Source organism: Oryctolagus cuniculus, chromosome 1, assembly GCF_964237555.1.
Source record: "Oryctolagus cuniculus chromosome 1, mOryCun1.1, whole genome shotgun sequence".
Taxonomy (NCBI): Eukaryota; Metazoa; Chordata; class Mammalia; order Lagomorpha; family Leporidae; genus Oryctolagus; species Oryctolagus cuniculus.
In genome coordinates, this window is record NC_091432.1 from 91,659,700 (window position 1) to 91,683,617 (window position 23,918).

General features: G+C 38.3%; 1 protein-coding gene and 1 pseudogene across 1 annotated transcript in view; both read left to right on the top strand.

The window, feature by feature from the left end:
* CNTN5 (contactin 5) overlaps positions 1 to 23,918 on the top strand; it is a 1,373,625-nt gene that overhangs the window by 1,111,722 nt on the left and 237,985 nt on the right. The gene's annotated exons all lie outside the window — the stretch shown is intronic.
* LOC127485410 (U2 spliceosomal RNA) lies at positions 10,896 to 10,991 on the top strand (annotated as a pseudogene).

Consider the following 23,918-nt stretch of genomic DNA (forward strand, 5'->3'; position numbering starts at 1 on the left):
TTACCAACTTCAAGTTCCAAGGTCCTGAGATCAATTACCAGTAGACCGGCCTAGTTTCATGGGCACATTGCCTGTGCAGCTGCATACAACACCGTTTTTAGAAGATTCCTTGACTTGGTTTACTGGTTTTGCTGTCACCAAATTGAAATCCTTAAAAATTTAACCAAGAACCTCTTTATGTTTATTTTGCAATAGACCCCACAAATTTCGTAGCCACTCCTGTCACTAGAATAATCTCTTCGTATGTGGCCCCAGGAAAGCAATTCTATCTTTGTATGCTAAATTTCCTACGGTTATAAGAAGGGGAGGATTCTGGGCCTCTTTTCTAGCTTTTGCAAGGATTAAAATAGAACTTTTCAGTATGCTTTATACTGCGTAAGGCTCGGGTTAAAGAGCCACAGTTCAGATTTAGACACCTCTGTTCTGGGATGCTCCTTGCCCTTGGCTCATGTGTCAACATCTTCATATCACCCCCTGAAAACTGATTACTTCCCTACCTGGGAGCTCTGTCACTCTCCTACCACTCTGATTCAAATCCAGGTTTGAAATAATAATCCTCTTCCAGATTGCTTTCCTCGACCTTACTGGCTACCAAAACATGCAAATCCTGGATAATCTCAGCTTACTGATTTAAATTCAGTTCCCAAATTTACCTACGCAAGGGTCTTGGCAGCACATACCACCAGGTAAAATTCATGGACCTAGATTGTCATTGTCTGCCAGCTTATTAGTCTGCTCTTAAAGCTGTTTTTGACCCATCACACCAGTAGTTCCCAATCACTCACCACATAACTTTCCCAACAAGACACAAGAAAGGAGAAAATAAAATTTCCATGCTTACTTGAAACCAAATCCCAAACTTCACAGTTGACTGGAAAAAATTTCAGCAAGATGCTCATGTCAACACAACGGCTGGGGAAGAACACAAGACCAAGTTGCCTCCCTCGGAGCAGCTCAGCTTTTCCCCAAGGATTTGCTCTTCACTTCCTTCACTGTCCAAAACCATATGGAATTTTTTAAGAATATGGGGAATCAACAACTCTTTAACTTGAAATCAACATGGTGCAATGTTTTCCCTTAACCTTTGACACTTTGTAAAAATTCAGTTTTCCCTAAGTCAGTCTTGGACAGAAAATACTTTAAATCTAATGTGTTTTAATTTCTTCAGCACCTAATTATGAAAGAGTGCTTCAAGATGAAGGCAATCTTAGGTTTTATTCATTCTAACTTCATTTTACAGATAACAAAGCTGAGTCTGATAGGGGCAAAATGATTTGCCCAAATTCATGAACCTGCCTCTGCTAATTTCCAGTCAAGTTTCTTTCCCAGAATGTCATACTGCCCTTATATAATGAGTATCAGGCTTATTTTCCATGAGAATATAGTAAAAAAGAAGTCGTTTTCTAGATATAGAGCATCATTGTGCCACATGGAAGACTGTTAGAGAAAATGGAAAAAAAACAACTTGCACAGAATAAAAGAAGTTATTCCTGGCAATTGACTGAAAGGGAAAGAAATCGTAAGCAGCTTGAATGACAGGCAAATGAATAATGTGATGAGATAAATCAAATTTTGGCTCTACTGAGATCAAAAGGAAGAGTAGAGTACAGGGAATGAAAGATGATGTCGGGATTTAACATTCATTTGGGAATCGTTTAGAAATCTTAAGATAAAAGGTTCTCTAGAAATAATAAATGTATATTACCTCAAGTTTTAGAGACTGAGAGATTCATGCATTGTCACAAGATGTTATTAAAACAGCTATTCATTTTTCATATGAGACAATGCACATTCTTCTATATTGGCAGCAAAATTATACTTTCAGTTATTCCCACATATTTTCCCTCAAATAGAAGATCAATTGAAATTCTGAGAGAATATCAAGCTACAGGGTTGAGTATTGTAAAAGAAATTTAATTGGAGAGCAATTTAAACATCTTCAATTTGTCCCATTGTCAGAATTACCAAGATTCTAACAGCAGATGAGCTAGCCAATAGGTTAGTTCTATGAGCTAAAAGCCACAATTTGTAACTAGACTGCCTATGTTCTCTGATCCATTTCCTAGTGTTTATTTAAGTATGGGGAGACTGCTGCAAGATTTTAAAGGTCATATCCAATTACTAAGGGACATCTCAGAATTAATAATAGCTATTTATAAGCAAAGAGATTACATGACACTATTCAGAATACATTTTTATTTATGTTTTGCTACCTTCAAAGAAGACATCAGGAGTAGTAATTACTTACATTATAAGGTTATAAAAATTGACCATTACCTGACTTTCAGTATATAGCAAAATATGAAAAATATGAGGAACTAAAAGGTCTGATTTTTAAAATTATTTTCATTTTTATTCATATAACAGATTTCATAGGTACAATTCTAAGATAACTATACTTCCTTCCCTCCTCTTATCCCTCTTCTAATCCCCCTCCTTCTTTCCTTTTTCATTAATTTTTGCAAAGATATGATTTTAATCCACTCTGTTATCACAGGTTTGTTTCACCACTAACCATAATATTCAACAAGTAAAAAGCAGGATTCCCAAGGGGATTTTGTGTTTATCTATCTGTTGTGTTTTACATTTACCATTTTAATTAAAAAATGTCATTCCCAAACCTTGTTTCCACAATGATCCTTGCTCGAATACCATTCGTTCAGATTAAATTAGAAGATTTCTTTTAGACCTCTTTATTCCTGTGTAATGAACCATCAGAAATTTCAGTGGCTCCAAATCATGTGTACCTACGAATGCCCAGGAGTTTTTCCTTGGCTTAGCATGGTGGTCATTCTGCTATGTACTTTCACTTGTCTGTCATCAGTTGCAGTTAGAATCAGCAGGGTTATTAAACTAACTGATTTCTTTCATATCTCTCATTAATCTGTTTAGGCAACTGAGCTTACATAACTCTGGTCTACATTTGCTGCCATTTTCTAAGAATTAGCTAAAATAGTTCACCTAATGTCGGACAGGGTACCAGGACAATGTGTAGAAGCCTCCTAAATTTCTCTATTTTAGAATCCCCACCCAGGCACAGCCCCATATCTGCTACATTCTGTTCATCAAAGAGAGGCAGAGACAGTGCAGATTAAAAAAAAAAAAAAGTGAGCAGTAGGAAAGTGGAAGGAATGGACATGTCACATTGCAAATAGGAATGTAGAGGGGTATATTTATGTTTTCTAAGCAACTTATCATAGTCTTTGAAGAATTTCTAAAGAAAATTTATTTTCATTACCTTAATTATAGTTAAACAAAAAGCCAGTGAGGCCAGAGAGATCAAGTGATGAGCCAAGTTCACACAGAAAGCTAATGTCAGAATTGGGTTGACCAATAATCCAGGTTTGCCCAAGATTATACCAGCTTTAGCACTGAAAATTCCACATCCCTGGAAAAAGGGAATGATCCATTGGATGTCCTTGAAAATGATTAGGGCTTCCCAAATTCTACCCTTGACATTTGATCCATGCAACTATGTAGCTAGGAGTTTAACAGCAGCCTTCTCTGGTACCAGCATCTGACACTGGCACACTTGATGACATTGGTCATACCTTACTTTATTTCAAAAAGGTAAGCTCTCTTTTAAAGTGTTACTCATCATAAAGTGATAACTATACAACCTACACTGTCATTCCTGATATTCCATGTAACTTTAACATTTCTGAATATTTACAATAGTACTTTTAAAACTTAACAGCACAAAGAGTGCAGTCTCAGGGAAGACTTAGGGAGAAAACGGCAGAGAAAACTCTATGCAAATTGGAGGGACACAGAGGACCTACGTGGAGGGCAAGGACACATACAACTCAGGACCCCAGCAGCGGAAGGTTTCACACCAGCCTGGGAGAGTGAGGCAAGACCAGACTGCAGCAGCCCAAGCCACTGGTGAAAAAGCTGACAAAGAGCCTAGAGGGAATCTGGCTTGAAGCCCTGTGGGGGATAGTATACCTGCCAAACTAAAGGAAAAAAAAAAAAGAAGGTGGAAGGTGGGGGGCGTTTTCTCTCTCTCAAGTCACTCTTCCATGGTGTCCTCTAACAAGCTGATAGAGAGCAGGCACCATTTTGAACATATATAGCAGCTGTGCCAGCTCCTGTCTGCACCCAGCAAACATCCTAGAGCTGATTCCTAAGTTTGGTGGGGAGAACAGATGGGTGCTCATGACTGTGGGAGGCTTGTGTGCCTGTACTGTGAAAACACTGAGGCTGTGTGGGAGTTTAGGGTGTGGCTGGGACTTTGGGCAGTCACTATGGGAGGCTCCACATGTTCAGGGCTCCCTGGTTACCTGGCAAGGGACCTTGCTGGGGAATCTGAGCATACACGGAGGACTTTAGAGATGCTTTGTGTGGTTCTTGTGGCAGAACAGATGAATAATATACACACTGAAGCTGGTGTCCAGGCACTGGTCTCCTTTGAGGAGAGGAGCTCAGCTGAGTCTACGTCAACTGACAAGAACAAAACTCCTGATTTAAAAAAAAAGAGAAATACCACAGCAAACCTGGGTATGTCACCTCAGACATGCCCTTCACCCTGGAGCATTGAACAGAGCTCCCTGGCCACTCCCAAACACCTGTAGGTATTCCCTAAAAGCAGACACTCCACTAATCAACTCAGATATAGTACAAAGATAAGAGCTGCCTCAGCTAAAAAACAAAGAAGAAAACAACGAGTATCACCACAAATGCCCAATAACAAATGCATCAAGAAACAAGAATAAGGAAAAATGGCAGGACAAAGTTGTTATTTATCAATAGTCACCTTGGATTTAAATGTCCTCAACTCTCCAGTTAATAAACAGACTGGCTGAATGGATTAAAAAACAAAACCTATCTAATTGCTGCCTACAAGAAACACATCTCAGCAGCAAAGATATACACAGACTGAAAGTGAAAGGTTGCAGAAAGGTATTCCATACTAACAGAAACCAAACAAGAGCTGGTATAGCCATCCTAATATCAAACAAAATAGACTTTAACACAAAAGTATTAAAAGAGACAAAGAAGGAAACTATGAAATGATTAAGGGATCAATTCAACAGGAAGATATAACTTATAAACATATATGCACCTAATTACACGGCACCAGGCTATTTAAAAGAAATGTGAGGGGATGTAAAGGGAGACATAGACTCTAATAGTAATGGGGGGTTTCAATACCACATTTTAAGCAATGAACAGATCAACCAGACACAAAAATCAACAAGGAAACAGCAGAGTTAAATGACACTATGGACAAAATAGACCTAACAGATATCTACAGAACATTTCATCCTACAGTTGCAGAATATACATTCTTCTCAGCAGTGCGAGGAATTTTCTCTAATATTGACCACATACTAGGCCATAGAGCAAGTCTCAGCAAATTAAAAAAAATCAAATCGTATCATGCATCTACTCAGAATACAATGGAATGAAGCTGGAAATCACCAACACAAGAACCTCTAGAATATGCAAATACATTTAGACTGAACAACATGCTTCTGAATGAATAGTGGGTCATAGAAGAAATCAAGAGAAATCATAAAATTTCTGGAAACAAATGAAGATGACAATACAATATATCAAAACTTATGGGATATAGCTAAAGCAGTGTTAAGAGGAAAGTTTATAGCAGTGAGAGCCTACATTGAACTGTGTTCCATGTGTGTGTTTCTAACTACCTGCTTATTTTACTGATTTATAAATTGGGCTTTCACTAAAAATGTCTGCGGGAGTGGGCACTATGTGGCACAATAAGTTAGGCGGCTGCTTAGAAGGCCTGTATCTTTTTTTTTCTTTCTTTTTTTTTTTTTTTTTGACAGATAGAGTAGTTAGACAATGAGAGAGACAGAGAGAAAGGTTTTCCTTTCCATTGGTTCACTCCCCAAATGGCCACTATAGCCAGAGCTTCGCCAATCCAAAGCCAGGAGCCAGGTGCTGCCTCCTGGTCTCCCATGCGGGTGCAGGGGCCCAAGCACCTGGGCCATCCTGCACTGCCTTCCCAGGCCACAGCAGAGAGCTGGACTGGAAAAGGAGCAACTGGGACTAGAACCCAGCGCCCATATGGGATGCTGGCACTGCAGGCAGAGGATTAACCAAGGTAGCCATGGCACCGGACCTCAAAAGAACTTCTAAGATCAACCCCACTCACAATAGCTACAAAAAAAAAAAAAAATGACACCCTATGGAATAAATTTAACCAAGGATGTCAAAGATCTCTATGGTAGGAATCACAAAACATTTATTAAAAAAACAGAAGAAGATACAAAAAAAGAAAGAAAAACCTTCCATGTTCATGGATTGGATATTATCATCAAAATGTCCATTCTCCTGAAAGCAATTTACAGATTCAATGCAGTACCAATCAAAATACCAAAGACATTCTTCTCAGATCTAGAAAAAATGATGCCAAAATTCATATGGAAACACAAGAGACCTCCAATTGCTTAAGCAATCTTATACAACAAAAACAAAGCCAGAGGCATCACAATACCAGATTTCAAGACATACTACAAGGTAGTTATAATCAAAACAGCATGGTATTGGTACAAAAACAGATGGATAGGCTGATGGAATAGAACAAAAATGCCAGAAATCAATCCATGCATCTACAACCAACTAATTTTTTATTACAAAGCTGAAAGCAATCCCTATAGCAAAGAGAGTCTCTTCAACAAATGGTGCTGGGAAAAATGGATCTCCACATGCGGAAGCATGAAGCAGGACCTCTACCTTATACCTTACACAAAAATCCACTCAACATGGATTAGAGACCTAAATCCATGACCTGATCCCACCTAATTAGAAAGCATTGGGGGAACCCTAAAAGATTAGCACAGGCAAAGACTTCTTGGAAAAGACTCCAGAGGCACAGGCAATCAAAGCCAAAATTAACAAATGGAATTACATCAAATTGAGAATCTTCTGACTGTAAAAGAAACACTCAGCAATGTGAAGAGGCAACCAACAGATTGGGAGAAATTATTTGCAAACATTGCAACTGATAAAGGATTAATAAGCAGAATATATAAAGAGATCAAGAAACTCCACAACAAATCAAACAACTCAGTGAAGAAATGGGCAAAAGACTTAAACAGACATTTTCCAAAGAGGAAATCCAAATGGTAAACAGACACTTGAAAAGATGTTCATGATCACTAGCCATTAGGAAATGCAAATGAAAAACACAATGAGGTTTTACCTCACCCATGGCTAGGACGGCTTTCATACAGAAATCAACAAACAACAAATGCTGGTGAGGATGTGGGGGAAAAGGTACCCTAATGCACTATTGCTGGGAATTTATACTGGTAAAACCACTATGGAAGACAGTTTGGAGATACCTCGGAAATCTGAATATAGACCTATCATATGACCCAGCCATCCCATTCCTGAGAATTTACCCAAGGGAAATAAATTCAGCAAATAAAAGAGTTATCTGCACCTCCATGTTTACTGCAGCTCAGTTCACAATAGCTAAGACATGGAATCAACCGAAATGCCTGTCAACTGAAGACTGGATAAAGATATGTACTCTAAGGGATACTACACAGTGGTAAAAAAAAAAAAAAATGAAATCTGGTTTGCAACAAAATGGATGAATCTGGAAAACATCATACTTAGTGAAATAAGCCAGTCCCAAAGGGACCAATACCATATGTTCTCCATGATCTGTGATAACTAATAGAGCACCTAAAAGGAAATCTGTAGAAGTAAAATTGACACTGTAAGAAGGAATGACTTGAACAGTCCTTGACTGTCAAGGAACAGTTTTTATTTTCTTCATACTGTTTGTTGAACTCTTAACATAGAGTTAATCATATGTGTATAAATTCAATTGAAAATAGATCTCAGTAAGAAATAAGAGTGGGAATAAGAGCTGGAGGAGGAAGTTTGTAATTATAAAGCTGTATAGTTCTGCAGACATTCCTATGGACTTACTTCTAAGTATACAGTTTAAAAACTTGCCATGAGACCCCAAAATCCCATTAAGCTAGGTGGTAAAAATGCCATCTTAAGTGTTAGTCATCATATAGATAGGATTGAGTTTTAAAGGGATCATATAAATAAGATAAAGTATCTGGTAATAATAATAGATAGAATTAAAAAGGAATGAATGTTCCAACATGGGAAGGAGTTCACACAGGGGACTCATAGGATGACAATTGCTTTAAATAGCTCTCTGACCTCAGAATTATCCCTTAAGGCATTCGAATCTGGCTGAAAAGTCCATGAGAGCATTTTAGGCTGGAAAGTCAAGATACTATGGCAAAAAATAAATAAAATAAAAAATAAATTCTTATATGAAGGATCTGAGAGGGACCCAAAGTGGAAAGAAGTGGACAACAAAGAAGATGTACTTTTCTCTTAAGGGAGGAGAGAACTTCTACATTGTTTATGGCCCTGTCTAAATACTGACTGAGACTATGGATTAAAAAGGCTTCCATAGCCTTGGCAGCTCATGTCAAGAGCCTTGGGTGATCATTGGTGTATACATAAGAGTGTTAATTGTTAAATTAACAGGAGGCACTGTGCACTTACTTCCCATGCAGGACTTCTATCCTCAATGAGTTATGAGAATTATCTGTAAAATTTGTCCTCAAACAGTTGTGTGTGTGTGTGTGTGTGCATGCAAACTGTTGAAATCTTTACTTAGTATAGAGTTGATTTTCTACGTATAAAGTTAATTGAAAATGAATCTTAACGGAGAATGGACCTGGGAATGGGACAGGGAGAAGGAGGTGGCGTGATGGTGAGAATGGTGGGAAGAATCACTATATTCCTAAAGTTGTATTTATGAAATTTGTATTCACTAAATAAAAGGTTTCTTTGGGGGGAAAAACAACAAAGATGGTCAGTGTTGTGGCATAATGGGTAAAGCCACTGCTAATGGACTGGAAAAGCAGAAGATGAGCCAAGTTCTTGGGCCCCTGCCACCTACGTAGGAGTCCCATATGAAGCTCCTGGCTTTGGCTTGGCTCAGCACTGAACACTACAGCCATTTGGAGAGGGCACCAGCAGATCAATGATCTTTGTCACTCTCTAACCATTTCAAATAAATAAATAAATCTTTAAAAAGTTATAAGACAGGGCCTGGGAAATTAGTTTAGAATGGCCCAAGTGCTTGGGCCCCTGAACCCACCTGGGGGACCTGGAAGAAGCTCCTGGCTTCAGATCCCCACTGTAACTCTCTCAAATCTTTAAAAAAAGAGAATTCAAAAACATGAGTTTATGTTAAGTGCAAAAATTTGAAACTCATGCATATTTCTAGCATAACACATTTTCTATGAATTTTTTGAAAGGCCTCATGATTTCTGGTTTGTGCTCAGTGCATCTCTTTACCCTTTACCCTTATTTTTCTCTGTAATGTCATTGCATTTGCAGTTCCCAATTACCTTATTTGTGATGTCATCCCCAATTGAAGAATTATTCACTATCTCCTTTGTGTCTGGATTACTTAACCCATATTTCAATCATGAAACCTTACACATTGCTTTTATCAGTTTATCCAATTACCTCACTACATTGCATATTTGCTATTTCAACTCCTTTGACATACTACTATTGTCACCACTACCTACCACATACTACTCCGCATACATTTTGTTGAATAAATTAGTGAACAGACTATTTGTTGAGGCCTATCCACAATATGGGGGACTTTTTCCTTCCTCCATTAAAACACCTTCAATTTTTTGTTTTAATTATACATTTTATACATTTTAAAATATTTTTTCCTCAACATATCTCGTGCCTCAAACAACAATCAACACAAGTCCCTCTCCTAATTTTCTGTTTTATGATTGGGAACAGGTTCCAAAGCTAGAAAACTAGTTTCAATAATGTCACTTCTAACCCAATAGAACAAAAATTTTGCATAGGGTTCTGCTTTGTTTGAGGCCCTGATTATTTGTGACTTTGTATTACCTATTTTGGCTTTAAGTCCCCATAGTATCCAGAAAATACTGAGCACATAATAGGTGCTGAGTATGCTCACAGTTGAGCTCTTATGGTTTGCTCTTGTGGGTGCACATTCCTACTCATCTTTAGGACTCTCCATGGGCCTCTCCCTCTCCAGTAGGCCCTTTCTCTCTCTAGGCCCTTCCCTTTTCATTCAGGGCTCTACAAACTTCTACAACCAGAACATATTCTTTCATATAGTCATCACATGTAATTATTTGTCATTTCATTTGATATTCTATAAACTTTGAGGCACGCATGCACAGAACATTTGCTTTTTGTGTACATGGCTTATGGTGGGTAACCAGACTTTATTTCATACATTAGTTAATCAAATTAAGTCCAAAAATATTGTTTCAGAAGAAATGTTATATAAAGAAAAAGTATTTTGGACTTCTTGGCTTCCATTAGCTGTGTGATAGCTTTTCCATATTCAGAACAGCCTGTCTTTCTCAGAAGTTGGCCAGCATGTGAATTACATGACTTGGCAGGTGAGAAGAGCAAATGTCCAGCTACTGGCTTACTAATTTTCTCTAATTTGCAACTTGAATTTTTTTAAATTGTCTTAAAAGAAAGAAAGATGGAAAGAAATCAGCATGATCTTCTATCTGCTGGTTCACTCCCTAAGTGCCTGCAACACCCAGAGCTGTACCAGAATGAAGCCGGGAGGCAGGCTTTCCGTCTTTTTGCCATCATCCACTGCCTCCAAAGGTGCACATTAGCACTAAGCTTTATCAGAAGTGCAAAGCTGGGACTCAAATCAGGAACTCTGTATGAGACACAGGCATCCTCAGCAGCAGATTAACTGCCACATCAAACACCAACCTGGGCAACTTAAACTGATCTTCCTAAAATAGGCCAATCTAACCTATGAGTAGAACAAACTCTTCACTGCTGTGATCCAAATTTGGTTTCCCCCTATGGAAACAGATACTGAAGTTTCATCACTGTGAGACATTATCGCTTCTCAGCCTTTTGGCTAAGATCAAGTGTAGTATCACTGTGAGACATTACAAGGGTATAAACTATGTATGGTTTTTAGAGTTGGAGCCCTTGGGACATGAGTAGGGTTTGGTGGTAACGTCTTCATGACCAAGCCCCCATGATTGAACACCGGTGGCTTTTTAAGAGGTTTTAAAACAAACATGTGTTTTCTACTCTTCCACCTTTATGCTCTGTACTACCTCAGGTCTTTGCTACCACAAAAGTCCATTACTGGACCAGAACCATGAGCCAAAATCTCTCATCTTAATGACTTCCACAGCCTGTGTTATTAGCAATGGAAAATGGACTAAGAATCCCACTTTTCTTTGACCAACACTAATAAGACGTCAAAAGTCATCCAGAAGTTGCCCTGGAAGATATGAGACCTTATGTGGACTTGTGATGAGAAGTAGGAGTTTGTTTGGCAAAGAAGCCATTTCAGATAAGGGGAACAAAAGAATCTAATGTATAAAATTAAAATAGCAGTGTTCCGGTAATAATGAGGTCTTCATAGGCGTAGAATACAGGACAAGGTAGTTGAATGATCTGATGTTGACTGAACCCAAGCTAGGAGATGTAAACTTGGGATATTAGAATATAAGAGTGGAAGATGAACATGGAAAACAGCATTTATCAAAGATTAGTGGGCAAGACCAGTGACAGAGAAACACATTTGTTCAATACACATGATATTTTGGCAGCAAAACACAGTGGAGGAAATGACTAAGAGGATGAGAACAAAGGGAAGGCAAAGGCAATCCACTTCTCTAGCTTTGTTTCCTGCCAACCAGCCTTCTGTTTTGATGCTCAATAATGTCTTATGTCCTCTGAACTTCTCACATCCCTTTTTAGCATGTCCTTGTCCATACTATTTTCTCTGCTTGATTGTTACACTGAACTCTGGAGAAATCCCCGAGTATCCTTCCTGACCCAAATTCTCTTTTTACTTTCTCCAATCTGTTAAAAGGGTCATCACTGTATCTCAGTTTTTTCATACTGGAACAAAGTATACTAGTATTCATCTGCTGCCTACTATATAAGAAACAATGGATTTTATGGATGATTTGTTGTTTACAGAGAGTACAGGTGAAAAGAATTGCTGTTTTGATTGGGAAAATGAATTACTGGTGTTATAATGGGGACAGGTGGGAGAAATAATTCTATCTTGAAAAAAGTAGAGTTTCTAAATAGAACCTCTGTTTAAAGGCTGAGATGTGACCACCACCGACTTAGACACAATAAAGTACACACACATTAACAAGTACAGAGTTGGAGCAAATACCACATTTGAGGGGTAGAAAAAATGTTAAAGAAAGAAAATCCAATCTATGGAATAAGAGCAGGAGGAAGTCCTCAGAAGGCCACTTTCCAGAGGTTAGAAAAGTTTCAAGGATGCAAGATGTAAAGCAGTGTACAATGTAGTAAAAATGTAAAGTATTTTAAAGAATAGATACTAAAAATATTATTGAAATGCATATTTGATATTTTATCTGTCCTTGGCCATAAGAAAATGTTAGGAGAGATTTTTAAAATTGTTAATAATCTTTGTCCAGAATATATGACTTCCTTCCCTTCAGTATTTTTTTTTTAAGATTCATTTATTTGAAAGGCAGAGTTTGAGAGGGAGAGACAGAGGGAAAGGGCTTCCATCTACTGGTTCACTCCCCAGCTGGCCACAATGGCCAGCGTTGAGCCCATCTGAAGCCAGGAGCTTCATATGGGTCTCCCACTCTGGTGCAGTGACCCAAACACTTGGGCCATCTTCTGCTTTCCCAGGCCATAAGCAGAGAGCTGGATCAGAAGAGGAGCAGCCAGGACACAAACCTGCACCCATGTGGGATGCTGATACTGCAGGCAGAAGCCTAGCCTACTATGCCAGAGTGCTGGCCCCTCCCTTCTGTATTCTAACAATTTGAACATTAACACTGGACAACTGAATTCAATCTCTATATATGAATTCAATCTCTAACTAGCTGTGTAATTTTGGAGAACACAAAGAACAAAGGGCTCTAAGTTTAAAGCTCATCTTACTATCACACAATGTAAAAATTTCCCCTCCAACCTTAACTTTCTAGGTGTTAGTTTTCTTATCTCTGAAATAATGCACTTGAACCTCTATTTGTAACTCCTGATTAAATGAATTAGAAGATAGTCACTTAGTCAGACGCCTTCCAATCATTCTGCATATATGCTGCCCGATATTTTTATCCACATCCTAGTGAAATGGCTTTTTAAAGGTTAGATGATGAAGATCAGTGAGAAAAGAATAATTAGAACAGGTACATTCATAATGCCCTTTAGACTTTATGAAGAGAAAAGGCTCTTTTAAAATGTTAATATTTTTATTGACACTTCAGTAGTTGCAAATGAGTCTTTGCCAGATTTCCTCCCAATTTTAGCATTTTGCCTAATTCTGATTTCACGCGTCAGTAAATCCCGAACAATCCGTGTCTTGGAGCGCATCATGTACTAATTTTGCTCTGACAACCTTGTAATGGGAATTAGAACACTTTCTACACTTTCCTTGTTAAAACCAGGGGGGAAAGCACTCCAAGTGTTTACAGCTCTGTAACCTTGCCTCAATGAGGTGAGGTTTGATGTAGCTGTTTCTTTTACTTTGAAATCTCATTTTTAATAACACTGTTCCACACAGGATGCTGCGTGTTTCATCTGTGAACTCACTCACCTTTGGAAGGAGCAATGTAATCCTGTAAATCCAACTTTGCTTCAGTTGGTGCGGGGTTGAAGAGCAGAGTTTATTTTAATTACTTAACTTTTTCCCTACCAGTGCCTGTAGACACTACAGGGGAAACGGATGCTATAATTAGACCACTTTCTTCAGTTTGGGCAAAATTCCTACTAGAACAGCTTTTTGTAACATGAGCAGTCCTTGATTTATACTCTGCAACTTCCAAGGGCTAATGATTATTTTTTCTAGCATATCCGCAAGAGATTACAAAGATCTCCGACTTACAGCAGATGAATATAAATACGGAAATTATGAAGTAAATAGAAGTTATGAAATCCTTTACAAAGTCAAAGACTTTATCTTTTGTAAAGTAAAACTGAAAATTGTCAAATGTTCTGCTTCTCACATACTACTTTGAAACCAAATTAAGAAAACACTCAGTACACAGAAACTGGTATATTTTGAAAAGAATAATTTTCAGATACCATAAAATGGGCATAGGATCAAAAAGTTCCGGAACAAGTAGTCATATATCTTTGGATGAGTACTCTCTAGAAACCAAATACAGACCTAGACATTTCTGCATATAGCAAATACGATCCTGACCTCATTTATAGACAACATGAAGTATCAACAGTATGAATCCCAAGGTGAAGGCAACTGTTGACTTCAGCTAGGTTAGTTAAGTTCATAAATCAGAGACCATCCGGTGTTTTCCTTTGATGAGGATAGGTAGGTGATCACATCCCAATACTTCAAAAAGTTCATGGAGAAATGAAATTCCAAGAAATGCTTATTTAGTGCCCCAAACTCAAATCCATGCATAGTTTGCATAACATGCATTTTCCATGAATTTTCTTTTTTAAAAAAATTTGAAAGGATAGAGTTACAGAAGAGAGGGGGACAAAGAGAGAGCTCTTCCACCCATTGGTTTACTTCCTCAATGATCGCGATGGCCAGAGCTGAGCCGATACAAAGCCAGGAGCTTCTTCTCCGTCTCCTACCTGGGTGCATGGACCCAAGTACTCACTGATGCCCCACTCCAGTTTTTGTCCTGGGCAAGTGTTCTTCACCATATCTGCACCCCAAATCTTCAAATTATACTTTATATCAACTACAGGAGAGAATCTACTTTCCACTAGACAGTGGGAAGCATAGAAAGATACATGCTAGTAGCCCTGTAATGAAGACAGGGCAGTGTACCTTGCACCGATTTAGGGAACTATTATTCTCTTTAGAACTGAAAAGTTTGTAACATCTGTTTTACAGTTGAGGAAACTCACACTCAGAGGCTGATTTGTTCAAAGAGGTTACTTGAGCCAAAAGATTTTCACAAGCTTATGTAGGATTTCTACCACATCACTAGAAAAAAAAAAAAAAAAAAAAAAAGATTGCAGGCAGTAAAAGACCTAGGGTTTAACAGGTGTTTCTAGAAGAGCTTCACAAACTGGGCCTACAAACAAAGAAACGTTACACCTGGGTGGTTAAAATACCAAACTTTGGTAGAAAACAAGAAGCAAATTCTGATCTCTTTGTCTATCTTGTAGAGGGCTCATGGTAAGAGTACTGCAAGTATCATACTGGTTTATGCATCTTCTCAAAAAAATCCCACCAAGTCAGAAGGATTTATAATTACAAGCCATTAAGAACTCATCCAACAAGATGACAACGAACGGAACACTTTGCTCACTGAATCACATTATTCCAAGTCCGCTTCAATGAATATTGTCACGCTAGGGCAAACCAATGGCCAAGAGGGCTCATGCAGTAACATTCATTAATTCCAAAGAAAACTACACAAAACAAGGTTGCAGAAACTCTTTTTTAATTTAATTAATTTATTTATTTTTAACTTTTATTTAATAAATATAAATTTTGAAAGTACCACTTTTGGATTATAGCGGCTTTTCCCACCATAACCTCCCTCCCACCTGCAACCATCCGATCTCCCACTCCCTCTCCCATCCCATTCTTCATCAAGATTCATTTTCAATTATCTTTATATACAGAAGATCAACTTAGTATATACTAAGTAAAGATTTCAACAGATTGCACCCACACAGACACACAAAGTATAGAGTACTGTTTGAGTAATAGTTTTACCATTAATTCACATAGTACACCACATTAAGGACAGAGATCCTACATGGGAAGTAATTGCACAGTGACTCCCATTGTTGATTTAACAATTGGCACTCTGATTTATGACGTCAGAAATCCCCTGAGGCTCTTGTCATGAGCTGCCAAGGCTATGAAGCTTCTTGAGTTCACCAACTCTGATCTTATTTAGACAAGGCCATAGTCAAAGTGGAAGTTCTCTCCTCCCTTCAGAGAAAGGTACCTCCTTCTTTGATGGCCCATTCTTTCTGCTGGGATCTCACTCACAGAGATCTTTCATTTAGGTTTTGTTTTTTTTTGTTTGTTTGTTTGTTTTTTTTTTGCCAGAGTGTTTGGCTTTCCATGGCTGTTCAGCCAGATCCGAATGCCTCAAGGGCTGATTCTGAGGCCAGAGTGCTGTTTAGGACATCTGCCATTCTATGATTCTGCTATCTATCCCGCTTCCCATGTTGGATCGTTCTCTCCTTTTTAATTCTTTCAGTTATTTTTTAGCAGACACTAGTCTTGTTTATGTTATCCCTTTGACTCTTAATCCTTTCATTATGATCAATTGTGAACTTAAAGTGATCACTTTGACTAGTGAGATGGCATTGTTACATGCCACCTTGATAGGACTGAATTGGAATCCCCTGGCATGTTTCTAGCTCTACCATTAGGGGTAAGTCCGAGTGAGCATGTGCCGACCTGTACATCTCCTCCTTACTCTCGGGAGTTAATGATGACGGCAGAGAGGTCCACGATAAGCCACGTAACCTCGTCCTGCTCAAGTACACAACGTTAAATAGTATGGGAGTAAACAAGTACAACTGGCTGGTCAAAAACAGCCCCAGCTGTGTTCCCGGCGTACTACAAGGCGCAGCTGTGCTGGGCTTCCATGGGCTCTCCCGACCAGATCTAAGTTCCAGGCTCCTGGTTTCAGCCTGGCCCAGCTGTGGCCACCGTGGACATTTGTGAAGTGAACCAAGGGATGGAAGATCACTTTCTGTCTCTCTCCCCTCTCTGTTAACTCTGCCTATCAAATAAATAAGTAAATCTTTAAAAAGAAAAGAAAGTTTGTCCTGGGGGTGCGCCTTTTCCTGGGGGGGGGGAGCAACAGTAAAGGGCTTTCCTTCCAAGTTGGTGATCTGACATCCTCCTTCCTCCTCTTCCCCCCTCTGCTTTGTAGTCACCACCCCGGCTGGTCCTTTCAGCGCTGTCATGCCCTGCAGTCTCCCTTAAGAGTTCTGGTTCCAAGTCAAGGCAAGATTGCCCCAGCTAACTCTTCCTGCTTCCTAGCAGGGCCTAAGGCCCTGTGCAGCAGTACATTCTTGTGCTTAAAGGCAAATCTTTTAGAACCCAGAGTATTCAAACTGAAAAGTTTCTTGGCCAACATTGGCCACATTTTATAGAGGAGTTTTGATGCTCAATTATGCTAACAAAGTATATTAGGTAACGAAACTGAAATATGCCTTCAACTCACAGGATCATCAGTGAACAGAAACTTCTGCTCTTGGAAAATTCAAAGAGCTTTTGCTTTTCAGGTGATTCTCCTGCAAAGGGTGATGCAGGAACTCAGGACTCTTGCAAGCTTTGCCACTGCCAATCTTTATAATAAATTCACCACACCTTGATTCGCAGCTGTTGGGTTAACTCGTAGTCTACTAGCCACGCCCAGTTAGCAGGAATCAGAAAATAAGGGCCACTGAAAAGCACAGTATGAGATAAAATACACTCAACCAGAACATGTGTCCAGGAAGAAAGCAAATGAAGATCTGCGAAACGGCTTAGACTGATGTAAAATGTTGTCTATTTCTAAAGCCTTACCGAGATTTGCTTTCTTTAGATTGGGGCGTTTTGCAATGGAGGGAAGAAAGCAGTTAGAGAGGAATGAGAAAGGAGAGGATAAAAACACTTCTGGATTAAAGAAAACTCTAATATTGCAATTTAAAAAACAGCATGTATGCACTGCTTTTTCATAGAATGAACTTGCAGGTAAATACTACACTGGATGGAACAATCATTGTGTAGCAAAAGAAATTGTGTCTGTTGTTGGCTTGAAAGACATTTATAAGGAAGATAAGACCAGTCAGATTTTAACCATCTGCATTTGCCAATGATATCACCTTAAATTATTTCTAAGAACAAGAAGAAATAATTATGCCCCTCTCCCATATCTACTGAAAAAACAAACAAAACAAAACACAAGATGACATGGTATTTGCACAAAATGGTGTCCCCAACCGGACAATATGAAATCAAGTATCTTTCTGTTAGCAGCACCTGAAATCTCCCCTGTAACAGCTCAGTGTTGGGGGTTCTTAGACCGCTGCCAAAGGCAGCCACTTCTGAAAGCAACTGAATATTTTGTTAGTTGGAAGACTTAATGATACTGATTCCTTTTTATGCCTTAGCTAAAAGTTAAAAAAAAAAAAAAAAACTGACATCCCCAGATTTAGTAGATTTGGAATGTGCATTTTGTGGATTTGGAGGAAGTATTTTCTGAACATAGCTTAGACATTAACAAAGTAAACTAATAATAAACTTAGACTAATAAAAGTATCCCCAAGACCACTTTCCCCTCACTCCTGCTCTGCTTACACACTTGTCAGCAAATTAGAGTTTCATTTCCTTCATGCCAGGTATCCTGCAGATTTTGAGGAAAATAAAAGCCTCTAGTGTAAAATAGAAGAGTTTCTGACAACTGGTAGATAAATTCTTATTTATTAAAAATCATTTCTATCTTAGCATGAGGTCAATTGTCTTAATGAAAAAATTTCATGGTATAAACAATATTAAAATATTCTAATTATGACAATTGCAGCAAATCCCAGCATGCACTAGAGTATAGAATCAAAGGCTTGCTTCCAGATGCCACCACAATAGTTTTATTCTTTTTGTATCTAAACATGTCAGTGATTTCTAAAATCAGGCTACAGTACAATGGAATCAAATAAATTTCTGGGAACCTTAGTCACAACCAATTTTAGGAATTAAATTAAAGGTAGACAAAAGAAAAACAAAATTTAATCTATGGATTAATTGAAACATATACACTCATTGGTTGCTTGATAACTGCTTTGTGTTTCCTCTAAATTACCACAAATGATGATCAATGACTGTTTATGCAAAATGTATTTATAAAACTATAGGTTATAAAGTAAGAGCAAACTCTTGACTTTTAAAGATCGAATTATATATTTAAAAGTTTGTGAAAATACATATTATAAAAATCCATAAATTGTGAAAATGCATAGATTTTTAAAAATTGGGGAGAAGATAAGAAATATCTTTTGAGTGGATTTGTGCATAATAGGTGAGACACCAAGAACACTTGAGATTCCCACAATCATACTGGAGTGCCTGGACTTGAGTCCTGATTCTGCTCCCAATTCCAGCTTCCTGCTAATGTACACCCCGGGAAACACCAGCTTTTACTTAAGTTGTTGTATAGCTGCCACACACATAGGCAATCCTGATGGATTTCCTCATGGCTTGGCCTGGCATGGCCCAGTCCCATTTCTTGGGAGCATTTTGGGATCAGCAGATCGGAGATTGCACTGTGTGTGTGTGTGTGTGTGTGTGCTCAAACAAATGCATTTTTAAAAAAAAGAAACATCTTTTACTTACATTTTCCACAAATTCTTTGAATACCTCTCATATATATGCATGCATGTACATCTTAACAAAAAATATATATGCATACATAAGGGGGGCTCCACCAAGTTCACAGAAATGTGTATTACCTTTTACTTGCATTTTTCCTGATTTTGTGAAGCCCCTTCATAGATGCATGCACATGTGTGTGTAACATCAAAGTATTTAGAAACACAAATCATAGGAAGCAAATTTGTTTGGTTTTGTTTTGAGGTGAAACCTGGAGCACTGAATAGGATTTTCCTAGAGAATAGTGGGGGAAACATATCCTTGTAAAGACAAGACCCAACTAAAATTCACAAAAGGGCATTCTCAGTAGGTTGGCTTTACTGGAATGGACCATTTGTGCAGTCAAAAAAGGAGGGAGTGACAAGACTAGAAAAAGAGCCTGGGAGGACTGCAGTTGATCATGCAGAGAATATGCAGAGATTACAGGGTTTCCACAGCATTGTCTAACCAATGTTACCAAGCTTGGATGGAATTCAATGGCTGCAATGCTATCTAGCAAAAGAACACAGAAAATACAATACACAAATTGCTTTTATGAAAACATCACTGGACCAACATGTGTGAGGTAGATGGAAGTGGGAAGAAATTGAGGTAGGAAAGAGGAACAGTAATTCATAGGTTTGGTAGGCAAGGGAGCTAGCAAGAAGAATGGAAAGGAAAGCTGAAATGCAAGAGACACCTTTTCAGTGTAAAGGTTCAATTAGCACTTGCTAAATGAACCGATAACCCCTTCCATTATTTTGGAACTCTATATGTAGTGTTTCTCTTACTTCCGTGAAGATCTTGTGAAGAAACAAGCAGATTGGGTAAAGAAGTCAAAATTTTGTGCTGCACTTTCTCCTTGAGTCCCTGTCTTGTGGTTTCAAAGAAGCTCTCTTTGACTTTACTAATACATATTCTCATAATAGCTGGTATGCTTCTTTAGTAGCATTTATTAATATTTTGAGTAATTGTTTTTATATGTATAATGATTGACCTCATAGCTAGTCTATAAACTCCATAAGAATGCAACCAATGTACCTTTTCTCACAACTGTATCCAGCATATATTAAAGTTCAGGGGCCCAAGGACTTGGGCCATTTTCTGCCACCTTCCCAGGTGCATTAGCAGGGAGCTGGATTAGAAGCGGAGCAGCTGGGATTTGACCGGCACCCATATGGGATGCTAGCACCACAGACAATGGCTTTATCCAGTACACCACCACCACCACGCTGGCCTGTTACCTCTGTTTCTTGCACAAAATTATCATAGAACTAGGCTATAGAAAGAAATGCACCATTTGTGTGGCGAAACATGTCTTCACCTTTTGTAACGATATTCCAGTACCCTTGACCAATTCTCCTCTCCATCATCTAGAATGATAATATCATTATGGTTTCCTCTAATCATTAAGGAAAAACAAACTATAAAGTTAAGTCAGAAATAATGCTACGATGATTTTCCTTTAGAAGATGTCTGGAGGAAGGAATAGATAACTAGATGATGCTATTTCAGGCATTCCTGGGGTCCACTCAAGCAATTCTCCTTTTTATTTATATACAGAACTGGTCCTGGCTATATTTCTATCATTTTTCTTTCTTATAACAAAATAAAAAATACTACATAACATTGATTCAAAACCACTTTGTAAATAATTTTTTTCAATGTAGTTCTTCCTGTTTGGAAGAACATCGAGAAGGAAATGCAAAAACTATCAAGGGCACAATCTAACAATGTAGACTGTAAGAAAACTTAAAAATATCTGCTTTATTCATCTTCCTCATGAGAGCTAAGAAATGCATCTCTTATTTCTCTTCATATATAGTCAGCTTATTCATTTCTGTATTCATTCTGTATTCCAAATAGAATCATAGAACAAAAGAACAGATTTTTTTCTATAAATCCTAAAAATCTAAGCAATAAAACTTTTAGCATTTAAGTACATTTTACTGGGATAATCACTTGAACAAGAATACATAGGAAGGAACTGCCTTGTGGCATGGTGAGTTATGCCACAGCTGGTAACATATCATAGTGCTGGTGCAAGTCCCAGAGAGACTTGGATGGAATTTCAAGCTCCTGGCTTCGACCTGGCTCAGAAATTGCCCTGTTGGGATTATTTGGAGAGTGAACCAGCAGATGAAAAATTTCTTTCTCTCTCTTTCTCTCTCTCTCTATCTCTCTCTATTATGCCTTTCAAATAAATAAGTAGGTAAATAAATCTTCTTTAAAAAAAAACAAGCATAGAAGTATAACACTTAAATGCACATATAAGAAATTCTATCTAAATCAGTATTTTCCAATAACAGATGATTACTGTTTTTCCTGGAAACTTCTTAAGCTATTTTCTAAAATTTTTAAATGCAAAATATGTTCCAGTTCATAATTAGACTATGAGCTTCAGTATGAGCTTTCTCACTAGTTATTATAAAATCCATTAGGAAAGAAAAAGAACACAGAACCAACTATCGTAAGCCATAAAGTGTACAACAAAGTACTCTAAATCTAATTTGCAATCCATAATGGAGACTAATTTTCTACAGTAGGAGAAAAATGACTTATATTTGTTTGTAAACAGTACCTCGAAGGGCTTTTTATTTAATTAACTGTCCAATGACAAATTTGATTGCCCGATTGCATCTTCAGAATCAGAGATTGATAGAAGCCCAGGGTCAGGGGAACCATTTACTACAGCAATAGTGAAATGTGGGATTGATGTTGCTTCAGACTGAAGTGTTTTATTTGAGAATGCTTAGTCTCTGATAGCATCAGCGATGCAGTTTTATTAGCTTTCAGCATTTGTGCATATGCTCCTGAATGTGCAACAGCCCACTGAGTATTGAATTAAAGAGGGGATTTTAAGCCATATCCTTCACCAGAATATAGATCTTTCTAAAATGTCAATGTGAGAAATGGAAAGCCAGAGTAAATTTGTAACCCTAAATTTCTCTGTAACAGAACATGGTTATATAGGTATACCAAGGGAGACAGGGAGAAAGAAATACTTTATATTTAATGGGTGACCTGTCAATACCGAGTTTGGTTATAAATGACACACAAGGTCAGATATTGGAGGATGGAGAGGGGAAAGGTCAGATCGATCTTTTTCTACTTAGCTGGGTCTTGTGGGACCACATAGATACTGTTTAAAAACAAGTGCAACTTTCAGTTTCAGCTAAATTATCTAGTTAGCAGGTCACTTTAGAAAGTGACAAAATAACAAGGACAGAGAGACTGACTGAAACAGACTGATAAGTCAGCATCTCAAAGAGACAGCACAGAAAGGATGAAAGACATATATCAACCATCCAAGTTAATTCTGTGATCTAGAGACACGGAAAAGAGTTATATTTTTGTCCCTGAAGCAGCTGTCGCAATGAAAGGTTTGGTTGTAGTTAAAGAGAGCTTAACATCCCCAGTCTCAGTCTATTATTCATCATTGCTGTTAACAGAAGAGACACGGATACAATTTCCATATACTTCCTGCAATGTTATCTTATTATCCTTCCCTTTCTTACAATAGTTTGTTTATGAATTAAGTAGGTGTTTTTCCTTTTCATTCTGTTATAGTTGTAACTCTTAACCCGCAATCTAGTCTCTTAACAAAACTTAAGTATATAATAGGTTCTTGTTGACTACACATAAAATGTACAGATCTCTATAGCTTATTCATCTTAGTTAACTGAAGTTTTATGCCTGTTGATTAATAGCTCTCCAGCTTTTTCTTCCCACCCCCTACTCCCAGTCCCTGGCACCATTCCAATCTCTGGTTTGATGAATTTGACTATTTTAGACACTTCATTTGTAAGTGAACTCATGCAGCATTTGCCTTTCTGTATCTTTTAATTTATTTTTCTCATTGTTATACACAATTATACAGGGAACTATTCCTAAAATATTGATTGCATTTCCACTGTAGTCACAATCAAGAGTGTTCAAAAGAATCTGATGCTAGTCTTCTCATTACAGGGGGGACTGCCCCTACCACTGACTTGAAATAAGGCATGGCCCATGACTTGATGTAGTCAAAAAGCGTGGGTAGAAGATGCCTGAATACCCTTTGAGTAGGGGCTTTAATACTCAGAAATGGCATTAGCATTTCTCATCCCCTTTGCCACCAAAAGAGGCAGAGGCCACTCCACCCCTGTAAAGCATGAGGGTGAAGACAGTAAAGAGCAGAGGCTACAGCTGACCTTGAAGAGTGAGTTCAGGAGTGCTTGGCTTTTTTGTTCTTAGAAATTAGATTTCGTGGGGCCAGCACTATGGCGCAGTGGGTTAACACCCTGGCCTGAAGCGCTGGCATCCCATATGGGTGCCAGTTCTAGTCCCAGCTGCTCCTCTTCCAGTCCAGCTCTCTGCTATGGCCTGGGAAAGCAGAAGATGGCCCAAGCCCTTGGGCCCTTGCACCCACGTGGGAGACCCAGAAGAAGCTCCTGGCTCCTGGCTTTGGATCGTGCAGCTCTGACAGTTGCAGCCATCTGGGGAGTGATCCAATGAATGGAAGACCTCTCTCTCTCTCTCTCTGCCTCTCCTCTCTGTGTAACTCTGATTTTCAAATAAATAAATAAAT